Source organism: Petaurus breviceps, unplaced genomic scaffold (genome assembly GCF_028583685.1).
Source record: "Petaurus breviceps papuanus isolate PSGF00001 unplaced genomic scaffold, PetGlider_PUasm1.0 108, whole genome shotgun sequence".
Lineage (NCBI taxonomy): Eukaryota > Metazoa > Chordata > Mammalia > Diprotodontia > Petauridae > Petaurus > Petaurus breviceps.
The window spans coordinates 1,851,465-1,863,448 of NW_027185593.1; the positions used below are offsets into that span (position 1 = coordinate 1,851,465).

Below are 11,984 nucleotides of genomic sequence, written 5' to 3' on the forward strand. Positions count from 1 at the left end.
AAGGAGGTCACATCTCTCTTGTTAGGAATACAACATCTCTTAAAGCAGCCCACAATGGCTGTTGTTATTGTAGCTCTTGTTTGGTGGGGGTATGGGGAAGGGTGATGTAACCTCTCTCTTATCTTACACATTACTAAGAGCCCCAGATCTTTTTCCCCACTGCTGACCATGAACCCTTTGAGAGAAGGGCCTGTCTTTTTCTAAATCTCCAGAGCTTCTCACAGTGCCTGGCACAAAGCAGGTACTTAATTGTTGACTTGCTGTCTATTTTACCCATTACATTAAGCAGTGTAAAATGATGCCAGCACCCTGTTTATAGATGGCTTCATGGTTTTCAAAGCACTCTCACATTTATCATCTCATTTTATCCCAAAATTGTGTGAGATAGACAGGACCAGAATTATCACCGCATTTTACACATAATAAACAGTCCCAGAGAGGCGGGCTCACTGGCCCTAAGTCACACGGCAAATCCATGCACTCCTCTGTGCCTCTAACTCTGTCTACAAAATGGGAAGAGTCATACTTGCACCACCTACCTCCCAAGGTTGTGGTGAGGAAACTTTTGAGCTATTCTTAATTACCACAACCCTGGCCTTCAGACTCCTCCTCTGAAGGGGGGTTTGCGCTCTATTACGGCTCTCTGCTGAGAGGCAGCTCTGAAGATAGCACATGAGTTGCTAACCTATGTACTTTTGCTTCTCCACAGACAACACTGTTAAGAAAGCACTCTGCAAACATCTGAAGGTCAGTGTTTTCCAGAGTTATGGGAGTGTTTGTTTCTAGGGCCATTTTTGAGCAGTGGGGCAGGTGCTGGGCCACAGCAGGACAGCTTCCCTGTTAGTATGAGCTCTTTCCCCAAACAGGTACCTGTTTGGGCTATAACTGCTAGAAAAAAAAAATACACACCTAAGTTGTTAGTAATGAGTATAATTCTTTGTAAATTATTCCTCCCTTAAAAAAGGAATTTTGTTTTTCCTTTTTGGAGGGGGGAAGGCAGGGCTTAAGTTTAAGTGGGTTAAACTTAAGTTTGGGTTTAAACTTAACTTGGGTTTAAGTGACTTGCCCAAGGTCACACGGCTAATATGTGTTAAGTGTCTGAGGCCGAATTTGAACTCAGGTCCTCCTGACTCCAGGGCTGGTGCTCTATTTACTGCCCCATCTAGCCGCCCCTAAAAAGAGGACTAAGGTGAAAAAAGGTCTGTAACAGAGTCCAGCAAATTTGCACTGGAAACAAGGAAATGTCTTTGGAATCAAAGAGTGTCCATAGAAGAATCCATAAAAGTGAATATATCAAATAGCACCCAATTATCTAATGAACTTATCAACATAATCCTATTAAATGAGCTACAGTAGGGACTTACCAGAAGATTGAAAAGATAACTTAATTGTCCTTCTTAAATTTGCCATTGATGTATGGTACCCAATCCAGAATCAGACGCCAGTCAGTGGCCCAAACTAGCCCTACAGCACCAACAGCACCCCATGTGCCTGCTGTGGGAAGCCTAGGGGAAGAAAGAAAAGTATCAATCCATCAACTAATCAATTACTGAATGCCTACTTCAAGAGCTGCCCAGTTGTAGGAACTGTGGGGGAATAGCATGAAGAATGATCCTGGGGCGGCCAGGTGGTACAGTGAGTAAGAGCGCCAGCCCCAGAATCGGGAGACCTGGGTTCGGTTCTGGCCCCAGATACTCGGCACCCATACAAAAATAAATAATTGGCCGTGTAACCTTGAGCAAGTTACTTAACCCCGATTGCTTTAAAAAACAACAACAAAAAAAAGAATGATCCTTATCCTCAAGGAGCTTGTAATCAACTTGGGGAAACAAATTTTAACAAACCAAGCACTTTCTTCACAACAATAGTGGGGGTTGGGGTGGTTTCCATATTATAATCCCCATGTTATGAATGTGGAAATTGAGTTTTAGAGCAGCATCTGCCCATGGTCAGAGAGACTTGAGACAAGGTTTTCTTACTCCAAATACAGTTCCTTCCACTATCACTCTGTTATTGATGTCTTTAACATATATGGCAACAAGTGAGTACTAGACAGAGAAGAATTTGGAGGTAAGCATTATAGTTCAGAATGAACTCAAGGGAAAACAAAGAAGCTGTGGAGCTCAGGAGAGGAGGTTGGCAGGCTAGGGGAAAGGGGGAGCATCGAAAGAGACCTTTAAAAGATGAGCAGGTGCTCAACACAGGATGAAGAAGGAACAGGGAGACACTTAAGGCCTAGGGAAGAATTATCAACAAAATGCTAGACTTTGTAGGAAAGGGAACAGAACTGGAACAGAGTGTACAGTGGAGAGAAATACAAGGTAAGGCCAGAAAGGTGAGTTCATGCCAGACAATAAAGGTCTCTGAATGTCAGGCTAAAGAATTTGAGATTCACTCAGTAAACCGTAAAGAACTGTTCCTGAGCAGATAAATAAGATGACCTTAAAGTTCTACATAAATGTTCCCTAACCTCAACACCCTCTAAGACCTCTAGCCTTAGCACCATAGCTCATCACCATCCTTTGTCCCTCTGACTGGAAGGTGGGGCCATGAAACCCAAACCTCCATTTAAAGAGGGAGCCCAGCTTCTTATTTTCACCTGGCTGCACAGCCTTGGGACTTCCCTAACTTTGCCATTATTCCCACCCCCACTTCCAGCTTTTCAGCTTCCTTTGCTATCTTTTTTCATATTTGTATTCTCATGGCTTAACACAGTGTCTGGCACATGGTAAGAGTTTAATAAATGTTGACTAACCAGAGTTATTTTGATGACCAGATACATGAACAAAGAAGATGATTCTAGAGGGTGAATTGGAGAGAGCAGAGAGAAAAGACAGGAAAAGTTGTTGCTGTGAGTCCAAGTAGATGGTAATGAGGGCTTGTGCAGATAGACTACATTACCCTTCTTTGAAGAGTTGCCTTTAAATAGTTGCTTTATATCCAGGTTAACCAACACCTTCAAGTCCTTTCTCCACAAAACGCTGCCCTTCTATAGTTCCCTCTACTCTCATATTCACTTAGTTGGGTTTTGAGACTGGAGAAGTCACGAGGTCCAAATCTTCAAAGCTGCATGTCTAAACAGCATCAGCCCAGGGCCCTTAATTGGCATCAATCAGTAATCCTACCTGGGACTGGCACCAATCAGTGGTGCTGGGCCATATGCTGCTTCACCAACTCTTCTTTGCATTAAATAGAATATGTAAACAGTAATCACTCACCCAAAAAGCCAAAAAACTTAAGCCAGAGAAGTGGGTCAGAGATGTAAAGAATGGGAAACAGCATGGCCTGAGAGGCAGGGAGCCAGAGCAGAAAGCACCCTTGGGGTGAAAAGGGAACACCTGGGTTTGTCCGAGCTCTGAAGGAACATCAGATCCAGAGTCAGCACACCAGGCTCTGCGCCTTGGCTCTGACACAGGAGTTGAGCGACTATGGGCTCCCCTTTTGACCTTGGTCTCATCATCTATAAACACTGCTTACACTAACCTATCTCACAGGGGTCTTGGAAGGAAAGAGCTGCAAACACTAAAGCACCAGACAAAAGGCAGCTATAATTATTATGGGTGGGAAGATAAAGTTGCACCACCAACTACGCTGTGGGAAGGAGGGAAGGGGAAGAGAAAGTTCCCCTGTTGCTTACAGGATAAAGTCTGAATGGCTCTGACTAGCACATGAGGCCTTCTAAAATCTGGACCCAACCTTGGCCTCTAGCCTGGTATCCCACCGCTCCTGATATGCACCGTTAATGCTCACAAGACCTGGCCTGTTCTTTGCCATGTAACACACCTTCCACTGTCTGTTCATGTCCCTCCACCTGCTCAAACCTCCTTCCTTAAGCTCTAACCCAATCCTACCTTCTCCCTGACCACAAGGGCCTCTCAAGTCCCTTGCCTAATAACAACAATAATAATATTTAGTAACAATTCATATTTATATAGGATTTTAAGGATTACAAAATGCTTCCCTCCCAAAAAGGCTATTATTATAAAAGGCATATTACAGACACGGAAGACTCTCAAGAACTGAAGTGACTGGTCCATGTTCAAAGCTAGTTAGTGTCAGGATTTGAAAACAGGTCCCAGAGTCCAACTTCAGGCCTCTTTCCAGGCTGCTTCTTATACTGTATTTTCTGTTCCAACACTCAAAGACAAAATAGCATACAACACTGGCTTCCTGGCTAGACTGGAAGTTGTTAGAAGATAGGGATCATGCCTTATATTCTCTGGAAATCCCCACAGTGCTTAGAATGGTGCTAAGCACATTCACACCCACAAACATTTATCTGGCACCACACATGCTAGGTCTGGTATTTGGTACAGGGTACCAAAGATGAAAGATGGTCTCTGGAGGAACTCCAACTCCAACACAAGCATGTACGACACAAAGGAGGCATGCGGCAGGGCTGTCCAAAATGGGGAGAGCAAGTGGCCTGCGTCTTATTGACTCTTGTCACTGTCAAAGAGGCTGAGCTCTAGGTAAAACCCCTCTTTCTCTAGCTCGGCTAAGGACAGACGAGGAGGTCTGCTCCAGGCCGACGGTCTCCAGCGCTCCGGCCTTTTGTCCTTTCCACTCTTTGAGTCTGACTCAACCTCCCAAACCTTGCTTAGTTCTACCTCTAGCATCAGTTACTCCAGTTCACACTGTTTTTCAGTCATCAAGTCTGTTACTTAAAAAATAAAAGAACACTGCACAGTTCAGCTGTAAGTTGTTCTCCTTTCTAATTTTTTTAGGACAGGGAGATGTGAGAAGGGGAAGCACTACCCAGGATGGGAGAGAAGACAAACTACTCAGACTAGGAGCTCAGCCGTATATCGTCATTTTGGCTCTGACACTGACCACAGGGAAGCCCCTTTTCCTCTGCAGTCCTGACAGCTCTTCATAAATGGAGACCTTCCTGAACAAGCTGTGCTATACGAATGTAATGGAATACCATAGTTCTATAAGAAATGAGGAGCAGGCAATTTCAGAAAAACCTGGGAAGACTTACATGAACTGATGCTGAGTAAAGTGAGCAGAAGCAGAACACTGCACACAGTAACAGCCACCATGTGTGATGATTAACTATGACAGACGTGGCTCTTCTCAGCAACACAATGATCCAAGACAATTCCAAAAGACTCATGATGGAATATGCTATTCACATCCAGAGAAAGAACCATGGTCATGATCGCAATGTAGATCAAAGCATGGTATTTAAATTGTTTTTTCTTTCTCATGGTTTCTCCCTTTGATTCTGATTCTTCTTTCACAACATGACATATGTTTAATATGATCATTCATGTATAGCCTATATCAGATGCTTGCTGTCTTGGGGAGGAGGGAGGAAGAAAAATTTAGAACTCAAAATCTTATAAAAATGAACACTAGTGAACCTCTAAGCCATAGGGTAACTAGGTGCTATAAAGTCTCTCCAGGCAGTAACACCCTAGGATTCCTTTCTCCTCCATTACTTTGACTAATTTATGGAAATGCATTAGTGTATTTTATTTAGACCCAGGGTTTGAATGGAATCTGGTCCAAGAAAAAAGGGTTGGATTTCTTTGCTGTAGAATTCACTCCTGATTTTGTCCTTTATCATATAACCCAGGACCCCCGGCTTCTCTGAATTTTAGACCTACTTCCTCAACACCCACTCACATGATCACAATGTTCTCTGAAGCTAAACATTTTGTACAGAAAGCAAGGACAAAAATTCTATTTGCGGGAAGAGATTAAGATTTCATGCTAGAGAAAGGGACAAAAAGCATGGGAGAGATAGGTTCTATGAAGGAAAGAATGGAGTTTTATGGAGGAATAATAGATTCTCAGAGAGGGGAGGAACAAGTTACTGGTGAGGGGAGGAAGGGTGACTATGAAGAAGGGTTTGGACATCATCCCACCATTCATCACCTTCATACTTAAACATGTACTGCTAAACAAAATGGAGAAGATGACACAGTTATACAACTTTAACTGGGCCCTCCTTGCTGCTAGACAGTCCTTCCATACCTCTCTCATCAACTAAGTCTCCATAGTGGTTCTTCCAAACCTTTTCATTCCTCCTCAAACCTCCCATGGCTCCTTCTCCTCCCACTCTTTCAGCTGAGAACCTGGCCTCATATTTTATAGAAAAAAAATTGTGATTTGCAGAGAGTTCCTTCTTCTCTTTTCTTCCTCATCTCCTACCATGCAGGTGCCTTTGGCCTCATTCTCCTCCTCCATCCCATGAAGTGGCCAAGTGATCCCATTCCATCCTGTCTGTTCTAACAAACTGCCGCCTCTCTCATCCGCACGTTCACTTATTGGCTCATTTCCCACTGCCTACAAACATGTCTGTGTCTCTACCCCCATCCTCAGGAAAACTTCAGTTGGTTCTTCTTTTCCTGCTAACTATCATCCTATATCTCTTCTGCCCTTTGTGGCTAAACTCCTTGAGAAGGTCATCTACAATAGGTGCCCCCACATCTCTCCTCTCACTCTCTTCCTTTACAATCCAGGATCTGACCTTATTACTCCACCTAAACTGCTCTCTCCAAATTACTAATGATCTCTTAGTTGCCAAATCCAACAGCCCTTTCTCATTTCTCATTCTCTTTGACCCACTCTGCATCCTTTGGCATTGTTGATCAGTCTACCATCCTTGATACTCTCTTCTCTCTAGGTTTCTGGGACACCACTTTCTATTGGTTCCTCCTATCTTGCTGACAGTTCCTTGTCTATCTTTTACTGAATCCTCTTCCAGATCACACTCTCTTAACTGTAGGAGTCCCTCAAGATTCTGTCCTGGGCCCTTTTCTCTTGCTAAACCACTTCACTTGGTAATCTCATCAGCTCCTAAGGATTCAATTACCATCTCCATGCTGATGATTTTCAAATCTACCTATCCTGCTCCAATCTCCATCTCCCAACTGACTTTCATACAGCTCAAATGGGAAGTCCAGTAGAACTCAGTATGTTCAAAACAGAATTCATTATCTTTCCCCCCCAACCTTCACCATCTTCCCTATTACTGTAGAGAATAACACCATCCTCCAGCCAAGGCCTGTCAAATTTACTTTTGCAATATCTCTTTAATACACCACATTCCTTCCTCTGACACTGCTACCACTCTACTGCAGGGCCTCACCAACTCACTCCTAGATTACTGCAATAGCATGCTGGAAGGTCTGCCTGCCTCAAGTCTCTCCTCACTGCAATCTATCCTCCATTCAGTCATTAAAGTGACTTTCCTAAACCAAAGGTTCAATCTTGTCACTCCCTTACTCAATAAACTCCAGCAGCATCCTATTGCCTCCAGGATCAAATACAAAATGCTCTGTTTGGCATTTTAAAGGCTTCCATAATCTAGTCCCCTCCCACCTTTGCAATCTTCCTACATCTCACTTCTGGATACATAATCTTTGACTCAGTGACTCTGGGTTCCAGGCTGTCCTATGAATATCTCTCAGCTCTGGGCATTTTATCTGACTCTCCCTCCTTTGCTCCAACTACTGACCTCCCTGGCTTCTTTTAAACCCCAACTAAAATCACACCTTCTACACCAGACTTCCCCCAGCTCCTCTTAATTCTAGTACCTTCCCTCTATTAATTATCTTCTATTTATCCTGTAAAGAGCTTGTTTTGTATATATTTCTTTGCATGTTGCCTCTCCCATTAGACTGTAAGCTCCTTGAGGGCAGGGACTGTCTTTTGCCTTTCTGTATCCCCAGCGCTTATCACACCTAAACTGCTCTCACCAAATTACTAATGTGCCCAGCACACAGTAGGGGCTTAATAAATGTTTGTGGGTTGATTGGACTTCAATTCAATATCTATTAAGTCGCAGTGCATGAAAAACAGTCCTTGCTCTCAGGAGAGATGCATTTTACTAGGTGACACAACATGTAATAATAGGTTGTAACAGTAATGGCATTTAAAGATTCCCCTGTATTGGCTTGGTTTTTGGTCTGATTGTGTTAAAACCCAGAGCTTGTTAATCCCACCTGTGGGATGGACTTGTTGATGTGAAAAGAGAGTCCTGAACTGGGAGGAGCTGGTGATGTAGATTTGGAGAGACACAAGAGAGAGGCAGAAGAACTTTTTGGAAGCAGCACTTTTGGAGGCAGAGAGAGACTGAGAGGATTGCTGAGGGCCACTTTGAATTGCCCTGGACTTTTGAGACCTGCCCCCGGAGCTGCCAAGGACTGAGGAGACATGGCTGTTTTGCTGGTACTTTGTCTGTCTGTTTTGATGTTGTTTTGCCAGATTTGTCCACTGGTGAAAGACAGTTCTGTTGTTGCAGAAGTTCTGGAACCTGGCTGTTGGTTAAGAGCTCCTGAGACTGTCCTGCAGACAGAGAGTGAATACCGTCCACTGGTGAAGGACAGTGCTGTTGTTGCAGGGGTCTGGGAACCTTTCTGTTGGTTCAGAAGCCCTGAAGAAGGATTTTCTTGTTGTATGTTTACAGAAATCCTTGGAGAGGGTTTTGCTAATGTTTTCAGGGGTCCCAGGACTGTTCTGCAGACAGAGGAGGAATTAACGAAGAGACTGGCAATGTGTCTTGTGGCCTTGCAAAGCTTTGTCTCCCCAGAAACAAAGATTGCTGAGAACTTGCCTCATGTCAAGATGAAGAAAAGACCTCCATTTGGGTATTAAGTGCTGTTCTTAAACTTGTTGTAACTCTGGGGTAGTTGTGTGATCCAGGGGTGGGGAACTTTTGACCTTTTTGTGTTCTATGATTGAACAAATGAATGTACTTTACTTATGATTGGAAACTAATCTCCATTTGAGAAGAGGGGCTTTGTGATGGACTAAATGAAGGTACAGTCTAGGGGTGGAGTAGTATTTGGAACAGGGACTTTGTAATTGATTGAATGAATGTAAGGTCCCGGGGTGGGGTAGTACTTGGAGATTATTTAATCACACTTAGTAAATGCTGTATTTTGAATGATGTCATATTTTGACCTTCTCTGTTCTTAATTTGTCACTGAATAAAATGGAGAGCACCTATGCTGGTATTTTGAACCTTGGGAAGTTGCCTTTCCTTGGCATTACATTACATAGGTTAGTCTTACAAAGCTGAATAAGGCAAACAAAGCAAACACAAGATAATCTGATCTATCAGTCAGGAAAACACATTTAAAATTTCCAAGACTCTTAGAAAAGTGCCCCTGAGATGTACTTTGAAGGAAACTACTCTAAAAGGCAAAGGCATGAAGGTACACTTCAAGTATGGAAGACAGCCTGTACAACAGCACAAAGACAGTAATTTGGTCAGTTTAGTTGGAACTAGAAAAGTAGACTGGAGCCAGATTGTTCAGCGTTTTAAATGTAAAGTGGAAAAGTTTACATTTTATACTAGAGAGAATAAAAAGCCATTCAAGATTCTTGAACAGAAGTAACAGATCTCATGGAGCCAGAAAGGTCTTTAAAAGTTACCTGATCTAAGCCCTTCATTTTACAGGTGAGGAAAACAAGGTCCAAGGAAGTTAGCTGACTGGCTTACACAGCAGAGTGACATGGTTAGCCATGATCATGTTTTAGGAAAGTAATTTTGACAGTGATGTAGAAGATGGATTTAGAAATGGTAGGGACCCGATGCAGAACAATGATAAGGGATTGAATTAGGGTAATGAGCCTGTGAGTAGAGAAACTGCATGAGATGTTATAGACTCAATAAGACTTGGCAGTTAATAACATATGGGATATGAAGGAAGGATTCTGAATGACTGGAAGGATGGGATTTATTACCCTTAAAGGGAAGTCTAAAGCACAACTGTTTTTGATATGGGATGCTATGGAATGGAAGTGTCATTCTCAAACAGAAAGAGATTCCTGTGTATTGCATACTGACTTAGAAAACCAAAAACTAACATTTATCTATGTTTTATTGTATTTTAAAATCTATTTTGTTAAACATTTCCCAATTACAATTTAATCTGATTTTGGCTTCACTGGGAGTTCTGTGGATGTCTGCTGGTCTTGAGTTTTACACCTTTACATTTACAGAACATAAATGATGGTGATATCCCGCAGGTAGTTTGGTGATGGGGGACTCTAATCTTCAAGGGTATCAATCAAGGCTGAATATAAGATTTAGGAGTCACCTGCAAAGAGCTCACTGAATATATATGATGTGATGAAAGAGGTATATGGAGGTAAGAAGAATGTTTTATGAAGGATCAAGAATGGGGTCTATGGAAGAGAGAAACCAGGTCACTGAACAGGAAAGGGACTGTTCCAAGGGAAGAGTTCTATGAAGGGAGAAAGTCATCAAATATTAGGGGGAATGGGGGGAGATACTTCTCTTGAGGAAGGTGGGGTTTCAATGGAAAGGGAAAGAAAGATTTCAAAGTGGCTGTGTTCTCCATGGCAGGGAAGGGTCATTGTAGGGGGAAGGAAAGTTCAGGGTCTGACTCCAGTCTGTCATTCTCAGCTTAGTGTATGGGATTCTTTTTCAACCAGTTAAAATGGCCTATTCACTGTTCCTAGTGAAGGACTTTCCACCTCTGCACTTTGCACAGGCTGTATCCCATGCCTCAAATGCACTCCCTCCTAACCTCTAACTCAGAGAACTTCCAGCTTCATTTTATCTCTGTTCCAGGGTCACCTCCTACAAGAAGCCTTTCAAATAACTATTTCTGTGCCTTCCCCCATCCCAAAGTACTTAGTCTCCTCCTCACTCCCCAAAAAGACTTTGTATTTATGTTGTATATATTTTGCATTTTCTTTTCCGTCTCTGTATCTCCCTGCCCCAGTGCACAGCCTGGCATATTATTATGTGCTTCCTCAGTGCTGCAGGAATGAATGGATCAATGAGTAATTTATGAAGGTCAATCAATAGAGTTTTCAGAGGGGTGATAAGTGTCCTATCAAGGCACAGGGGTAGGGTCAAAAGATGGGAAGGGAAAATTCTAAAGGAAGAGAACTCTATGAAGGGGAGAAGATAAGGAGGGAGGGGCAGGTTCTAAGGAGGGGTTAGGGTTTTATTGAGGTGTCCAGGTAGGGTCTGGGCCTGGAGTTAGGAAGACCTGAGTTCAAATTCAACCTCAGACACTTGCTTGCTGTGCGACCTTGGGCAAGTCACTTAACATGTTTGCCTCAGTTTCCTCATCTGTAAAATGAGCTGGAGAAGAAGCTCCAGCATCTCTGCCAAGAAAACCTCAAATGGGGTCATGGAGATTCGGACACCACTGAAAAACGACTGAACAACATTCTGTGAACAGAAATTACTGAAGGAGGGAAAGAGTTAATGGAGGAGGAGGAAAGAGTTAGCAGAAGCAGAGTCAACGAGGGAGAGAAGGGTTGAGGAAAGGGGTGAGGAAACGGTTCAAAGAGAAGGTTATTATCTGGAGGGGGAAGGCGGGGATTCGGGAAGGGAGAAAGGGGAAGAGAGAATAAGGGACGAAGGCGGGGAAGAGGAGGGGAGGGGGATAAGAGGGAGGGAGGGAGGGCATAAGGGGGGGGGGGGGATTGGGGAGGGAGGAGGCGCTCTCCACCCGGACAGAAGCGGAGCAGGGGCTTTCCAGGCGGTGGCAGTGGTAGAGGGAATCCTGCCTCCGGGTGGGCTCGGGCCGGGGCTTCCTCACCAGTACTTCACCAGCTCCTTGTAGCGCGGCCCCAGTAACTTGTTCAGCATCGCTGTTCCTCTCGGCTCGTCCCGCTCCTCAGCCCGTCAGTGGGTCCGGCTCAGGGTCACCCCGGTCCTCAGCGACAGGACGCACTGCGCAGGCGCCACCTAGGACCCCGTCGCCGAGGCTGTCCTCGCACCGCCTGTCCGCGCAACGGACAACTGCCGCCTGCGGTGGTTGGATGCGTAGCGTTTCAGGGTCACCTCTGGCCCTGTGCACCGCACACTGCGCAGGCGCACCAGAGGTTCACCGCTTCGGGTCCTCGAGTGCTTGCACACACGCCTTCGTCGGGCGGAGAGTTAAAAAAAGTTTGCTTTAAAACTTTATTTAGAGTAACTGAAAGGATAATGGCGAAAAGCCGAGTGCCTGGGGAGAGGGAGAGGGAGAGGGAGAAGGGAA

The 11,984-nt window shown here is 44.2% G+C and overlaps 1 long non-coding RNA gene across 1 annotated transcript; it reads right to left on the minus strand.

The window, feature by feature from the left end:
- Positions 1-1,375: 1,375 nt before the first annotated feature.
- Positions 1,376-11,668, minus strand: LOC138148329 (uncharacterized). Its single transcript, XR_011165032.1, has 2 exons — positions 11,544-11,668; positions 1,376-1,505 (listed from the first exon to the last, which is right to left on the minus strand). It is a non-coding gene; the product is annotated as an uncharacterized lncRNA (long non-coding RNA).
- Positions 11,669-11,984: the final 316 nt, after the last annotated feature.